This window comes from Helianthus annuus, chromosome 7 (assembly GCF_002127325.2).
Source record: "Helianthus annuus cultivar XRQ/B chromosome 7, HanXRQr2.0-SUNRISE, whole genome shotgun sequence".
Taxonomy (NCBI): Eukaryota; Viridiplantae; Streptophyta; class Magnoliopsida; order Asterales; family Asteraceae; genus Helianthus; species Helianthus annuus.
Window position 1 is genome coordinate 14,296,575 of NC_035439.2, and position 14,261 is coordinate 14,310,835.

Genomic DNA, 14,261 nt, shown 5'->3' on the forward strand with positions numbered 1-14,261 from the left:
TATATAATTCCAAGACTTCATTATTATGTCCCACATAATAAAATATATTTTAATTCATTTGTCTAAAATGTTCTATCTCTAAAATATACATATTTTTCCCAAAAATATTATGTTTTATTCCATACAATTTTCCCAAAATAATACTTTTATCAAAATACGCATTTAAGAATATTTTCTGAAAATACATAAGTTACATTTAAAGTTCGGGTGGTAATAATGTTACCGGTGTAACATAGATATTGTGAAGGCGTTCGTATTATTTTGAAGTCGTTACTATTCAGTATGTTCCAGTAATATTATTTTTACTCTAAAAATAATATTTATGTAGTTCACAAGATAATCATAAAAATTCACACAAGTGTTACTATGAAAAATATATATTCTAAATATATATTTAGCAAGTTTTATTTATGAAAAATCCCACCTCCGACACTTGGAATTTTTGTAATAAAAATTCACGAAGAATTTTATTTGGAAAAATAAGTCAAAAGTATATTTATAGACACTTGTCATGAAAATATTTCAAGTGTTATTTTGTGGAAAAATTTCGCCAGAGTTTCCTATGTAAATGGAGATGGCCACGCTTACAAGCGTATCATTTACTTTTAACAACTCAATCAACAATTTTCCCATCATCAACATACAATGTTCAAACACTAAACTAGTCAAAACAAGTATAAACCACAAACACATGAACTTGTAAGTTGTGTGAAAATACATAGTAATCTTCCGTTATTTTTAGTAGATCTTTTTACCTTTAAAAATGAAATCGGTTTCTTGGAAGCTTTATTTTTAAAGAAAATGCATCTTTACAACTTCTTAGTCAAAAATTACAACAATATTTCTTTGTTAAATCCTTTCGTTACACAAGTGTCTACACACTTGTTTGTTCACAAAAATGCATTTGTTTCAAGAAAGATCTGGCTTTTAAACATGATTTCATCTTAAACTTGGTTCTTCAAAAATACCACCTGTAGATCCTTAGATCTACTAGTTTAGAACTTCATTTTACAAGAAAAACTCTTTTTACACAAGTTCATGTTTATGTATGAAAGGGTTCGTCATCTTGTAACTTTTCTATTTAACATAATGCTAGTTCATGTTCCATGAACATGATCTAGCATGGTTAGATGACGATCCGTTCCACTACTGGCAACCAACAACATAAAATAACCATAACAAAACAAGATTCATGAGTTTTACACCATTAGTTTCTTTTTATCCATCAAGTTCATCATTCTAACAAGACTTTAAGTTTTGATCTTAAGTGTTTCTGATTTTTATCCGTTAAATTTCTTATTAACAACTTTAGACAAGATCAAGAGAGTGTTTAGAATCACTTACAACTAGCTCAAGGCTAGGGAAGAATCAAAGCGAAAACTAGGTGGTTAATAGCGATGTAGAGTGGTCCTTTTGATTCCGTAAGCACCGAGCCTCCTTGTATGAACCCTTTCACCTTTGTAAGTATGTAAAATGGCAAGATTGAAACTTGAAGGTGGTGAGGTGGGTATGGTTGTGTTCGGCCGAGAATGATGAGAGGAGAGGGAGAGTGAAACTTTGGTGAAGTGTTTATGAGAAGTAAAGTGGTGATCTTATGGGCACATTTATAATCCATAATCTCTAATTACCCAATGTATAACATGTATGGAAGATATTAGACAACCCTTAATTAAATAATCAACATTGTAAGAGTGTGTCCCCTACATGGGACTGATTTGGTTGGAGGGGGGGGGTTATGGTTGAATTTGAACTAGTTAGTTGGTAACTAGTTAGTTTAATTAGGTGATTAAACTAGTTACTAGCGTGTAGTGTTTTGTGAGAGGTGTTAGGGTATTCGGGGACCCTAACTGGCTCAGAGAAAGAAAACAATGTCATTGACAATATTTTTATGTTCCGGGTAATGTCCGGTTGTTCGGTTGGATACTGATCCGTTGGAGTGTCAATCAAAGCTTTAAAGTGTCTTTATTATTATTTTTAGTGACACAATGAATTCCCGACACTTTGAAAAGTGTCTAGTATTATTTTCCCATGTTTTTGCACTTTACTAGTTAGCTTAAATGCTGAAATTGTTTTAAAGTGCAGGATTTTGTGTTTAGAACATGTTTTAGGCACATCCGGTCACTATAACTATCACCTAGTGACGCAGTTCTACAATCCTCACTTCCCTACACTTCCTACTAGTGTAGTAAACTATTCCCGGCTCATATTGGCCTTAGAGACAGTGTCTGTCGTCAGCACGTTTACTGGGTTATCCGTTCATTGTGCTACTGTGCTATTGTGCATCAAGTTTGTCACCATAGTTCGTATGTAAATAATGGAGTGACAGTTAATAGAGTATGATGCATGTATAAGTGTGGTATCAGAATCACGTAGTAGTTTATACACCATTTTAAGCAAGCACAGTAATTAAGCATTAATTAAATATTAATTAATTCGTACGGATACCTGGTTTGGTGAGGGTTGTCACATGGATGGCCCGAATCCAGGAGGCGGGATGCTTCCTCTGTCTTCGCCGGGGAGCTCTTGGCTCCCAAGGAGAATACGCAGGTTGCATCCCATCCAAGGGGGATAGTTGTTGTTCCTTAATCCATTCCCAAACCACCGGGAATCCCATGCTTTGTAGAAAAGTGTTAACTCACCTTTGGTTGCTCGGTTGGACGCTTAAAAATAGCTAACAGTCAGGGTTGGTCAATCACGTCCTAGTACGATTACCATTTAGTCCATTAGTGGTTTCAAATAGAGCACAAAGTTCCTACACACATCAACCACATAACATGCACTCACTTTGACAGTTCACGCCCATATATACATTCCACCTATAACTACTCAAGAGCAAACAGAAAATACTTCACAAAACACTTTCGTTGACATATACCAAGATGGATCATTATCAGATAGCATAACCGACGTTTAGACACGCAAATCACTACTTATATCGTTTCAGCTTAAACATCACAAACTGGGCTGTCTTCGGGTATTTTAATAAAATAGTTAACTTATTCCAAAAAATTCCAAAATTTTACAGAATTTTTTAAACAGTCCATGTATTATTATGTAAAAATCTTGGGAATCAATTCATTATCAAGTATTTTATAAAAGACATTTACCAGGCTGAGATCAGATTCATCACTTTCTGACTGCAGTCCATGGAAAAATTCATTTAAAATTCATCGTAAGTCAGATTGATGAAATTCTAGTTGGAGAACTACAACGACACCCGTGGCCATCTACTGTACGAATTTCATGACCTAACTCTTCCAGATTTCAAGTTATGACGAAAAAGATAACACATATTTTCTATAGAAAAACGCAGCTTTTACTGCTGTACAAAACAACCTTTAAAAAATAGCAAACAACCTCGAAAAAATATGATTCCAGCGCCCTTTGAATCGTTTTTCGAAAACGTATAATTTAGACTTCAGAAAATCAATTTTTTGATTTATAACCGTCCGTTTAAAGCCAACTGAAGTTGGCTGTTTTCATCAATCAGTATGCAGTTTTACATTTAAACGACACCAAAACACGTGTAAACGACCCCGACTCTTCCTAATAACAACCAACAGCAGGCTAATCATTTATTACCATCTAACCATATCAATAATCATCAAACCCTAAATATAAACATCATGATTTTTACCAAAAACGCAGCCAACGATCATTTACGCATGCATATCATCGATTAGTTCAAGAAATCGCATACTCAACCGAAATAAATCGTGCAATATCAAAACACTAGCATGTTAACTAAAAATCACAACCATGCTTCTATAAAATCACACCAAGAATCATAATCCAAATCAAGAATACTAACCTTGGAGCAAGAGAAGGGATTACGAGGAAGTGAAACGCGAATCAAGAAGCCGAATCAATAGCTAGGGTTTGCGCAAGAGAGGGGGGTATCCTGGTCGATGATCACAAGGGAGGGAATATTAGGGTTTTGGTTTTTCTTGATCCATGCATACGCATATATTAAAACTCAAGGGAATTGGGCTTAATGGGTTGCAAGGAACAAAAGATGTGGGTTGGGCTTAAATTTTCGCACCAAGGGGAAAGGGAGTGGGGTTTGGGCTTGTTTGTGGCGCAAGGAAAGGGGAGGGGTGGGTTTGGGTTGCGTTTGCTAAGTGAAGGTTTCGCAAGTTTCGTGAAATAACTAATTAAACTGTTCCGTATCGTAAAGCAATATATTACAACGCTTCGTTTCACAAAATAACGTATTCCAATATTTTAGTTTCGGGTTTTGGTTTCACATAATTCACATTACACATTACCAAGCACACAATCGTTCAAATAAAGTAAATCACTAAATTCAATTCATTTTACGTACATGAAATTACACAGTAAAACGAAACGTTCAGGAATTTGCACGAGTTATCACATCATCCCCAAGTTGAAAAAAATTTCGTCCCGAAATTTAGCACATAGTCACTGGAGAAGCTAGTTGTGTTGTGCGTTTTCCTGGGGTATCACATCATCCCCCCGTTGGTTTAGAATTTCATCCCGGGAAATTCCGAAGTAGCTTTAGTACTGGACTCACCTTTCTTGAACAATTGGGGGTACTTACGTTTCATCTGGTCCTCTCGTTCCCAAGTGAACTCTGGGCCCCGGTGGGAGTTCCAACGGACTCGAACAATAGGTATTTTAGTGCGTTTGAGAGTCTTGATTTCCCGGTCCATAATTTCCACCGATTCTTCGACGAAGCGCAACTGGTTGTTGATAGTGAGTTCCTTGAAAGGAACAACGAGGGTCTCGTCAGATAACCATTTCTTCAGATTCGACACGTGAAAGACGTTGTGAACACTACTAAGTTCTTCGGGCAAATTCAGTTTGTAAGCCACCTTGCCGATTTTCTCAGTGATTTCAAAAGGTCCGACATATCGCGGATTAAGTTTGCCCCGTTTGCCAAAGCGGACCACACCTTTCCAAGGTGGGACTTTGAGTAGCACTCGATCCCCAACCTAGAACTCGATCGGTTTCCTACGCTTACCAGCGTAGCTTTTTTGACGGTCCCGAGTTGCCGTCGTTCGTTGTCGGATTTGGGCAATCTTTTCCGTTGTGTCAAGAACGAGTTCTGGGCCAGTAATTTGGCTGTCGCCAACTTCTGCCCAAGATAAGGGTGATCGGAAATTCCCTCCATACAAAGCTTCGAACGGAGCAGCCTTGATGCTGGTGTGGAAACTATTGTTGTATGAAAATTCCACTAAAGGCAGATGTCCTTCCCAGCCGTTACCAAAGTCGATAACACATGCTCGAAGCATGTCTTCAAGAATCTGGATGGTGCGTTCAGTCTGCCTATCCATCTGAGGGTGATAAGTTGTGCTCATGTCTAGACGTGAGCCAAAGGATTTGTGCATCGCCTGCCACAAATCAGATGCAAAGCGCGGGTCACGATCAGAAATGATAGAGGTTGGCACTCCGTGCCTAGTAACCACTTCTTTCAAGTAGATGTCTGTGAGTGTAGAAAACTTATCAGTTTCCTTGATTGCCGGAAAGCGTGCAGACTTGGTCAATCGATCCACGATCACCCAGATGGTATCGTTTCCTTGCTGAGATCTAGGTAAGCCAATGACAAAATCCATGGAAATCTGCTCCCATTTCCACGTGGGAATCTCGGGTTGTTGCAGTAATCCTGATGGCTTCTGGTATTCCACCATAACCCTAGCACAGGTCAAGCATTTAATAACATAGGTCGCTATGTTAGCTTTCGTGTGGGGTCACCAGTACAAAGTTTTGAGATCTTGGTACATCTTGTCAGAACCAGGATGCACCGAGTAACGAGACTTGTGCGCTTCGTCCGTCACAAGATCTCATAAGTTTCCATAGAATGGGACCCATACAAGATCTAGAAAATAGTAAGTACCGTCTACCTTGAGTTCAAGTTGCCTTTCCATACCCCGCAGGGACTCAGCTTTAAGGTTCTCTTCCTCCAATGCTTTAACCTGAGCGTCACGGATTTGGGTAGGAAGACTAGAGTGCATAGTAAGCTGTATCGCACGTACACGCTTAGGTTTGGTTTCCTTACGACTGAGGGCATCAGCCACAACGTTGGCCTTGTCTGGATGATACTTGATTGCCCACTCGTAGTCGTTGAGGAGTTCGACCCATCGATGTTGTCGCATGTTCAACTCCTTCTGATCCAAGATATGCGGTAGACTCTTGTGTTTGGTGTAGATGGTGCACTTGGTACCGTACAAGTAATGTCTCTATATCTTGAGTGCAAACACTACAGCTCCCAACTCCAAATCGTGGGTAGTGTAGTTCTTTTCGTGAGCCATGAGTTGGCGTGATGCGTAAGCAATGGCTTTCTCACGTTGCATCAACACGCAACTAAGTCCTTGGATTGACGCGTCACAATACACAACAACGTCTTCTGAGGCTTTAGGTAATGAAAGAATGGGGGTGCTACAATGTCACACCTCCAAATTACCACATGTAGAAACCCCGCTAGGCGTGTGACGTACCACGATCTAGCCACCAATCACATTGAACTAATATAAGGATATTAAATAAAGTTTCCATTCATTATAATAAAACATTCATAAACATAATCCAGGTTTAACATGTTTAGCGAAAGCATAATGATAAGTCATCATTTAGTGTTTCAAAACCAATTAAATGAAAACCAAGTGTATTGTCGTGTGTTCTCAAAAGACTCGACCCATGACTACTCCAGCAATCCCAGACAGCAAGTTCCTCGTCCATAATATCTAACGACCTGCGAGCATGCAACAAGTGTATCAGGCAACGTTGGTGAGTTCATAGTTTTACGAAAATTTTAATTGCCAAGTGTTTAGTTTAGTTTATTGATATTGTTGATAATAATCTGAGTACCGTACAAGATGGCTCCAGATTGTTTTGCCCATCCCCAATGCCCCCTATCTAAGCATTGCTCATGATTAAGGTCATTAGTTTACGCCCGTCCTCTCAGGTACGGTGTGAGGTTGCCAAGCCTAATAGCGCTATCAACAAATACCCCGTTACCTCTCAGGTAACTATTCGGTAGAAGATGGGACTTAAGGTGATAGGAAATGAGTGTATTATCTAACATCCCAGTTTTTACCCAACCAAAAAGACTTATTCCTCTCAGGAATACCCATTTGACTGTCCCACCCACCGGGACGCATGCTCAAGAGAAATGAACTCACCTTAGATTTGCACGGTATATTAAGTTACCCGTTCCAGTTAGTCAACCAAACCCTACCGTGGTTACCAATGAAGTCAGTTTCATAATCAATTAAGTCACGTATTTTCACAGTTTGCATTCATCGCAAAGATCACCATATAATACATAGCAAATAGTTAATCACATACAAGTCCACATCCCATGTGCATGACGCATAATAACATTTAACAGGTGAGTTTGCTAATCACACGAGCCAAATCAGATCTCTTATTCTTAACTAATATTATTAACATGCTTCAAATAAACCACACATTTTAAACTGTAAGCTATTATAATATGTTCTGTTTGTTTGTTCACTTGCAGCATCTCCACGAAGAACTAGTTCTTCGTGGGATGTCGTCATGGCGAAGAACCATATCGGCGAAGAACCATTCTTCGTCTAGGAGTGTTGCGACGAAGAACCCTAATGGTTCGTTATAAGCCAATCAACGAAGAATCAGTTCTTCGTTGACTTGGGTTCTTCGTGAGAAGCCCTTCGTCGCTGCACCTTATTAGTTTCATGATTTCCTTAAATCATGGGAATCAGTTTTAACAATTTTGGTATCAGTTACGGGGTCAATTAATTCGGGAGTTATCATCTTTACACCAGTTCGTATGAACCCTAATTCGGTGCTCGATTACCGTTGTCACACCCCCAAAATCCACCTGCGGAGTATCACCGCTTGGGAGCGTGACTGACCAGGATCAAGCCACCAATCATATTGAACACGTAATAAGTAGTAATAATTATCCATCAATACGAAAGGTGTTTATCAAACCAACATAATTAAGTATAGCGGAAGCATTAAAGTAAAACCCAACATAAATGTTAATGTTTGAAACGTCATAAGTGTTTAGTAGGTAATCACGATCCACTTGCCCACAACGACCAGCTCCTCCTTGTGCAAGCTCCATTAGTACCTAAGGTCCTGCAAGGCATGCAGCAGAGAGTCAACAACTAGTTGAGCGAGTTCACAGAAAGTAATTGCGTAATAGTAAGTTCAAGTGTATCAAGTGGCTCTACTGGGCCGTTAGTACGTTCTATTGACTAGACTATTCATAACCATAAGTGTTCTTCACAATCCGAGAACAGTAGTAGGTATAAGTTCACGCAGGTTTTACGTGAGTATCCTTCACATCCGAGGATAGTAATGAGTATAAGTATCCTTCACAACCGAGGATAGTGATCAGTATAGGTATCCTTCACAACCGAGGATAGTGATCAGTATAGGTATCCTTCACAACCGAGGATAGTGATCAGTATAGGTATCCTTCACAACCGAGGATAGTGATCAGTATAGGTATCCTTCACAACCGAGGATAGTGATCAGTATAAGTATCCTTCACAACCGAGGATAGTGATATGGTAGTCTAGTCATAGTGTCGGTATGAATCTATTCAACTTTATCCTTATCAATCCCATTCCCAACACCCCGGGAATCCCATGCCTTGGTAAGAGTGTGAACTCACTTTGGTTGCTCGGCAGATACACAAAGAAAAGAGCTCCATTAGTACCTAAGGTCCTGCAAGGCATGCAGCAGAGAGTCAACAACTAGTTGAGCGAGTTCACAGAAAGTAATTGCGTAATAGTAAGTTTAAGTGTATCAAGTGGCTCTACTGGGCCGTTAGTACGTTCTATTGACTAGACTATTCATAACCATAAGTGTTCTTCACAATCCGAGAACAGTAGTAGGTATAAGTTCACGCAGGTTTTACGTGAGTATCCTTCACATCCGAGGATAGTAATGAGTATAAGTATCCTTCACAACCGAGGATAGTGATCAGTATAGGTATCCTTCACAACCGAGGATAGTGATCAGTATAGGTATCCTTCACAACCGAGGATAGTGATCAGTATAGGTATCCTTCACAACCGAGGATAGTGATCAGTATACTTATCCTTCACAACCGAGGATAGTGATCAGTATAAGTATCCTTCACAACCGAGGATAGTGATATGGTAGTCTAGTCGTAGTGTCGGTATGAATCTATTCAACTTTATCCTTATCAATCCCATTCCCAACACCCCGGGAATCCCATGCCTTGGTAAGAGTGTGAACTCACCTTGGGTTGCTCGGCAGATACACAAAGAAAAGAGTTCTTGATCTAAGGTTGGTCAACACGTCCTAACAGGGTTACCATACAAGTCAGGTTTTGACTTCAAGTAAGGCACGTATAAGTCATGGCAAACACGTATTTATCATGGCAACACAAAATCAGTCAAGTAATATCAAAAAGCCCAATTATAATTGGCCCAACATGTTGTGCGATTCAATACCCCGGCCCAAACACATAAACAATCCATTACATACTCGGCCCAAATTAAGTAGTGTATGTGTGCCTTGTGCGATCCGATTAATACCCAGCCCAACATGTCATTCGGCCCAACAATTAAATAAAACATATAACTTGTGCGATCAGTAAACCTTGTGCGACTGACTAGGTTGTGCGATCGGCCTTTGGGCCTGTCCGGCCCAATGGCATAAGTAGTCCAAAAATATAACGGCCCAACTAAATAGTCCATAGCAGCTTGTGCGGTCCAGTTACCTTTGTGCGATCCGGTCAAGCTTGTGCGACGGGATGGTCTTGTGCGATCAGAAAGCTTACGTGATGATTCTGATCTTGTGCGTTTAAACATATGCAATCAGATCAGATTTCATGAAATCTGACCTTGTGCGATCCATTTGAATTACCCGAAACTTATGGTAATCGGTTACATAATAAATCAATTTCCAAACTTAACATATCAATCAACAACTAACCCCTTTCGAATCATGGTGATTATCGATCAAACAAGGCCTTTAGCATCATATTCACATAAACCCTAATCATGTTTATAATCACAAACAATAGTCTAACGATTCACATGAACATACAACCGATCACTTCATCATAACTCGATTTACTTCGAACAATAACAAGCTAACAATAAACACTTGATCACATATCCATGATAGCCGAACAATAACTATAATCACCTATCTGATTGGCTGGAACATTAACACTTGATCAATATTAAAACACCATCTATTATCATCATACTAAATCATGCTATCAAGAACCTTATGTTATCATTTGAGATTATCATATCACACACAACATAATATCATCAACAATAACTAATTATACTAACCGAATAGAGAAGGAACGAGAGTTGATCCGAACAAGAGAATGGTCTCGTGCCGTCGGGTTCCAAGCAAAACGAGAGAGAGAGAAAGTCGTCTAGGGTTTTGTGTGTTTTGAAGTGTTTTGTAAAAGTGAGAGGTTTACAAACACACCAAGTGTTATGCGTGTGAGGAGAGTGGGCCGAACCCAATCATGGGCTGCCCTTTTGGTCCGTGTGCAAACAATGCGGCCCAAAGGCCTTGTGCGATTGGTTCGTGTTGTGTGGTTCGGTTTAACAATATCTATACATTGTGCGATCGGGCCATTATATACATACGTGTAACACACATTGCACATAATATCATTTAATAACTCAGAGTTCATAAAATCATAGCACGTTCACATACGTTACACACAATACAAATACAGGTTCGAAGTACGAGTTGTCACATTATCCCCAACTAAAAAGAAATTTCGTCCCGAAATTTGGTATGCACTCACTGAGGAAGCTAGGTAAGCTGTATCGTTCACTGGTTTTCCTGGGGTGTCACATCCTCCCCCTGTTGATCTGGAATTTCGTCCCGAAATTCCGAAGTAGTAGCTTCAGCCTCAGTGGTGGTTGCATTGGTTCCGAATAACTGGGGGTACTTTTCTGTCATCCTGTCTTCGCGTTCCCAGGTGTACTCTGGGCCACGTTTGGAGTTCCAACGTACTCGAACAAGAGGGATTCTCTTGCTTTTGAGGACCTTCACATCCCGGTCCGTGATTTCTACTGGTTCCTCGACGAACTGCAACCGCTCGTCGATAGTGAGTTCTTTGAAAGGAATAATAAGGGTCTCATCTGATAGGCACTTCTTCAGATTCGACACGTGAAATACATTGTGAACTGCCCCGAGTTCAGCTGGTAGGTTCAACTTGTAGGCTACTTTGCCGATTTTCTCAATGATTTCGAACGGTCCGACGTACCGCGGATTTAGTTTGCCCCGTTTGCCAAGACGAACGACACCCTTCTAGGGTGAGACTTTTAATAAAACCCGGTCCCCGACCTGAAATTCCAATGGCTTTCTACGCTTGTCCGCGTAGGCTTTCTGACGGTCGCGTGCTGCCGCCATGCGTTGTCGTATTTGTGTAATCTTCTCTATGGCGTCCACTACAATCTCTGGACCCGTAATCTGACTATCCCCCACCTCTGCCCAACAGAGAGGTGACCGGCATTTACGTCCGTACAATGCCTCGAATGGAGCAGCTTGTATGCTGGTGTGATAACTGTTATTATATGAGAACTCCACCAAAGGGAGATGCTTTTCCCAGCCGTTGCCGAAATCAATAACGCATGCCCTAAGCATGTCTTCAAGAGTTTGGATCGTTCGCTCAGACTGTCCATCCGTCTGAGGATGATATGCTGTGCTCATGTCTAATCGTGAGCCGAAGGATTTGTGCATTGCTTGCCATAGCTCTGACGTGAATCGTGCATCCCGGTCCGAAATGATGGAGGTGGGCACCCCGTGCCTCGAAACAACTTCTTTAAGATAGACGTCTGCGAGAGTGGAGAACTTATCCGTTTCCTTTATAGCCAGAAAGTGTGCAGACTTGGTGAGCCGATCCACGATCACCCATATGGTATCATTCCCCCGCTGGGATCTAGGTAGGCCTGTAACGAAATCCATGGAAATTTCTTCCTATTTCCATTGAGGTATCTTAGGCTGCTGAAGTAGGCCAGCTGGTTTCTGATATTCAACCTTGACTCTCGCACAGGTCAAGCATTTTCCAACGTACGTAGCGATGTGGGCCTTCATGCTAGGCCACCAGTAAGTAGTTTTGATGTCGTGGTACATTTTATCCGACCCTGGATGTACCGAGCAACGAGACTTGTGAGCTTCGTCCATCACAAGTTCGCGTAGACCGCCATAAAGTGGGACCCAAATGCGCCCCATTACATAGTAGGCACCGTCTGCCTTCTGTTCCATTCGTTGTCATGAGCCGCGTAAGGCTTCAGCTTTGACATTTTCAGGTTTCAATGCTTCTACCTGAGAATTTCGTATCTGTGCTGGAAGACTAGACTGAATCGTAAGCTGTAGCGCTTGCACGCGCCGAGGTAAAGTGTCTTTCCGACTGAGGGCGTCAGCCACCACATTGGCCTTGCCTGGATGGTACTTGATGGCGCATTCGTAGTCGTTAAGTAGTTCAACCCATCTTCGTTGACGCATGTTCAAATCCTTCTGCTTAAGGATATGCTCGAGACTCCTGTGATCGGTGTAAATCGTGCACCTGGTACCGTACAGGTAGTGTCGCCATATCTTAAGCGCGAAAACAACAGCTCCCAGCTCTAAATCATGCGTCGTATCGTTCCGTTCGTGAATCTTGAGTTGGTGCGAAGCGTAAGCAATGACCTTGTCGCGCTGCATGAACACACATCCAAGTCCCCGAATGGATGCATCACAATAAACCACGAAGTTATCTGTGCCCTCTGGCAAAGAGAGGATAGGTGCACTGCAAAGTCTATCCTTTAGGTGCTGAAAAGCAGTTTCCTGGGGATCTCCCCAACGGTAGGTGACACCCTTCTGTGTCAGTAGCGTAAGCGGCTGAGCAATCTTTGAGAAATCCTTGATAAACCGTCTGTAATAATCCGCCAAACCCAAGAATTGGCGTATTTCCGTTGGAGTACGTGGTGCAGGCCAGTTTCTGATCGAGTCTACCTTGGATGGATCGACATGGATCCCATCCTTGTTCACTACATGGCCTAGAAAGTGGACTTCACGAAGCCAGAAGTCGCATTTCGAAAACTTAGCGTACAGCTGTTCCTTCCGTAGGGGTTCCAAAATAAGGCGTAGATGCTGCTCGGGTTCCTCCTGACTCTTGGAGTAAATCAGAATGTCGTCGATGAATACTATGACGAACTTGTCAAGATAGGGTTTGCACACCCTGTTCATAAGATCCATAAATACGGCAGGCGCGTTCATTAACCCGAACGGCATGACAAGAAACTCGTAGTGACCATAACGAGTTCTGAATGCGGTTTTGGAGACGTCCTCATCCCGGACTCTCAGCTGATGATACCCTGACCGTAGGTCTATCTTGGAGTAGTAACACGACCCTTGCAACTGGTCGAATAAGTCGTCAATGCGTGGAAGAGGATAACGGTTCTTCACCGTCACCTTGTTGAGTTCCCTGTAGTCCATACACATCCTGAAGGTACCGTCCTTCTTTTTCACAAATAATATCGGAGCTCCCCAAGGCGAAGAGCTTGGACGAATGAAGCCCTTTTCCAAGAGCTCTTGTAGTTGCTTTGACAGTTCTTCCAGTTCAGTTGAAGCTGAGCGATACGGTGCGTGAGCTATAGGTGTTGTCCAGAACTATAGGAATGAGGTCGGTAGGGAACGTCTGACCAGCGAGGATAAGATTACAACCCTGAACTAAGTATAGCTTCTAGACCTTTACCAATAACTAACACTACGACACGTTGGGTGTTCAAGGGAGTTGGCGTATGTTTTATCATTCTACTAACTTCAAGGACATATAATTGGTATTCACACCCGAATCAAACAATATAGTAACATAGAGGTCGACAAGAAGAAACTTACCCGTTATTACGTTAAGATCGTCCCTTGCATCACCCTGACCCATCCCGATCTCACGGCCATGGGCGTCGTTGTTGCCATTGTTTCCCCCGTTGCCAACTCCATTGTCGTTCCTGCTTCCCTGGTCATGGTTCTGACTCTGGTTCCAGTTCAATTGTGGATAGTGCCTCTCATAGTGATCTTTTGTACCATACTGAAAACATTCTCTAAAACTTTGCTGCTGCCACTGAGCCTGTGGGGCTTGAGGCTGTTGTTGTCGTTGTTCCTGACTTACAGAACGTGAGTTTCGACAATCCTTAGCTTCATGACCAATCTTGAGACATCTCTGACATTGCTCCTTGCGACACCGTCCACTGTGGTGTCTGTTACAAATGTTGCACCATGGATGAATTCCTCGATATCTTTTCTGCCCATGATGT